This window comes from Nicotiana sylvestris, chromosome 6, assembly GCF_000393655.2.
Source record: "Nicotiana sylvestris chromosome 6, ASM39365v2, whole genome shotgun sequence".
In the NCBI taxonomy this organism is placed as follows: Eukaryota; Viridiplantae; Streptophyta; class Magnoliopsida; order Solanales; family Solanaceae; genus Nicotiana; species Nicotiana sylvestris.
Window position 1 is genome coordinate 152256065 of NC_091062.1, and position 3341 is coordinate 152259405.

Sequence of the window (3341 nt, forward strand, 5' to 3'; positions counted from 1 at the left end):
TGCTTTCAATCACTGGAACATCTGCTCAAGGCGGAGCTTGACCTGGCTGACCCCCTAATGTACGGTACATACTCTCTAACTCTACTGCAAGATGACGGGCAAAAATAGGCGCATGCTCCAAAAACCTTTCATAATCCATCCCCTGGCAGTTCACATAACTTTGAGAAGTATAAACGGCCAAATCATGGATTTGTGCTCTGAAATCATGGAGATTTTGGTCTTGGTTTTGCAATTGCTGTTGGTGAGTGGTGGCTATATCTCTTATGTGGCCTTCTCGATCTAAAGCCGACTCCAATTGAGCCCGTAGTCTGCCTGCTCGAGTCTTGCCTGTGCTATATCCCTATCAATATCTGCATGCTGATGTTCTCTGTTGTACCTTCTCATTTCTTCCAATTGTGCATGGAGCTGAGCCTTTGAACGTATCCAATGATCCTTCTCTTTCTCGAATTGAGCCATTTCTTCTTCAAATCTCATTACTTGGTGTTTTTTACTAGATTTGGCCTCCTCATTCAACTGTATGATTTTTTCCTTAGATTTATCTAATGCCTTTTTGGTTCTTGCCAAAATGGAGTCATAATCTTGCATCATTTCCATCAAATTGGAAATGATTTTCTGATCTTTCCAACTTCTCACTGGCGCTTCAGAGGCTTTCTTCATCTGTTGAAACTGAGCGCGGAGAGTTTTATTCTCGCTAATCAGACTCTTCTTTTCACCTTCTGCTTCTTGTGCTTGTAAGTCTTTCTCCAAATTGAGGTTCCTCAGGCTTTCTTCTAAGGCATGAATAGTTGCTTTGTACCCCTTTTCCTTTTCACCCCAAGCCAACCATTCTTGGATTTTGTCATCAAAGGCTGGGATATGCGGTCTTTTTATGGGCCTTCTGGGATCGGGTTCTGGTGCATCATCCACACGAGATCTTTTCTCAAACCACCTAGCATAACCCGAATTTATCTCACCTTTCACAGGATCTGGAACTTGGGTATCATCTTTCAAGTATCGACAGCCATTCCAAATCCGTTGGATTAAAGCCTCAGGGAGTGTGGCTTCGGGGTGTAGCTCAATCACTTGCACACTCAAATCTTCATCATCAGGCACCACTTGGTATCTCCCTAGCTGTCTTAGAACTCTCTGTGATGCATACGGCTGGACACTTCTTAAACCTAACAATAGCAAATAACTCTTTAAGGTTGACATGTGTATCACCTCTCTTACCGGGAGTCATCCCAAAGTCCACTCAATTTGACTTGCCATTAAAGATCTTAAATGGGATATCCAGGCTTCCACCCCTTCTGGAGATTTATAATCTTTTATTCTTTCTTCATAACTCTCAATGAAATTTTCCTTGCTCGGACCATACTTCATGAACTTGGGGTGATGTCGGAGATGTTCAGTTAACCACATTTGCAACAAAATATTGCACCCTTCGAAGAATTTTGCCCCGGATTTACACAAAGTCAACGCCCGATAAATGTCTGAGAGAATGATTGGGGCAAGAGTGTGATGTTCTTTGGTAGTGAGGACTTGTACGACTCTGGCTATGCGAATATCAATTGTTCGCTCTCTGTTTGGGAAGACCATGATTCCCAGAAAAGCCACCATGAAAGCGAAGCGATGGTGAATCTGCCAGGTGTCCTTGTTTTGTTTGTTAGTAAGGCCCTTTTCATGAATTTCAAATCCATCCAGCTTACCGAACCTTGAATATAGGAAGTTGAAAGAACAACACCCTTTGACAACATTGCTTTTTCTGATTTGATTACTGATATTCAGAAGACCAAAGAATCGGTGTACAGAGGTTGCCTTTGGGAATATAAGATTCTGGTTTCTCAAATCTCCGTCAAAACCGGAATATCCAGCTATTTCTTCTAATGTGGGAGTAAGCTCGAAATCAGAGAAGTGAAAGACATTGTGAATAGGGTCCAAAAAAGTCACTAGTGTCGTAATCAAATCATCACGTGGTTTAACTTTCATAATATCTGTGAGAGCTCCCAAATACTTAATGACCCATTTCTGACCATCTCCTCCTAATTCATACCACCACATCTGAAGCCGAAATAGAAACTCATCTACATCTGTGAACGGTGGGTTTTGGATGGTGCTCATTTTGTACCTGTGAGTGATTTTAATTTTAAAAACAAAAATCAAGACTCATTTTGAAAAAAATCATCAATATTTCTAAAAACATTCATAAAAAAAACACTTCGATGAAGAAGATTTAAAGGCTATGTTATCTAACGGGTCAAAATTTTTTTTTTTAGAAAAAAAAGACCAAAGGCGGTTGTTCTTGCATAAACAGCCTTCCGGCGCCCTTTTGGGGATATTCGGCATATTTTGGACAAGAATGGCATCGCCTTACATATGACAACACAACGACATTTATATACCCACATTTTTATTTATTTATTATCTATTTTTTTTAAATAGCTGGGCCTGATGTGGGTTGCCTACGTATCTCACATCCGGCGAGAATCAAACTTACGTAGTTCGAAAAACATATCAAAATTTCGAAAGAATTTCAAAATATTTTGGAAATTGTTTTTTTTTCGAAAAACAGCCAATTTTCTTTCTCGGTCCTCACATTGATTTTCCTTTTCTAACTTTTTCCTATATGTTGGTCAACATGCAAATCCAAAACAAATGAATGTACAAGTAGCAAGTAAGATGCATCAGGATGGTCTTTTCATTTCAGGTACACCTGTCCTAGACAGACCCAACCCTTGTGTTGAGTCTCCGAAGTCAAATGCACATGATGCAATCAAACGTTCCTACTCGGGACCCGGCACGAAGTTGAGTTATTCTAAGTGTAAAACCTGGGGTATACTATTCTAGACTTGGCTTACCCAAGCGGACAGCTCGAGCCAAAGTGGGGGCAATGTACCGGGAGCACGAAAGTCTACCCGGCCTAGTTACTTGGCCCAACTTCGTTCTATTTGGTATGACTTTTAACAGAAAGGTGGGCCAGGCGCACGTGTGCACCATAAATTTAGAAGACTCAGAAAGAAGAAGGGTTTCGTAATAGTTTATATATCAGTTTAGATAATATCAAAGCGGTAAAAAGCAACATTTAACACATTAGGCCCAAACATGTAAAAATTAGATAATAATAAAGCCAAATATAATAGTTACTATAAGCTCGAATTCTTGAACCCTGAACCAGAAATTCTGGATTCTTATTCCCCAGCAGAGTCGCCAGAGCTGTCACACCTTCTTTTTTTCTTACACCCGTGAGGGGATATAAAGGAGTTTTTTCCAATTTAAGTCACAATAGAAACGGGATTATTTATTTATAATTCAGAGTCGCCAGTTGGGATAATTTATGGTGTCCCAAGTCACCTGTTTAGAATCCC

General features: G+C 40.2%; 1 pseudogene; it reads right to left on the reverse strand.

Moving 5' to 3' along the window:
* Positions 1–279: 279 nt before the first annotated feature.
* Positions 280–2097, reverse strand: LOC138871493 (uncharacterized; annotated as a pseudogene).
* Between the last annotated feature and the right edge of the window lie 1244 nt (positions 2098–3341).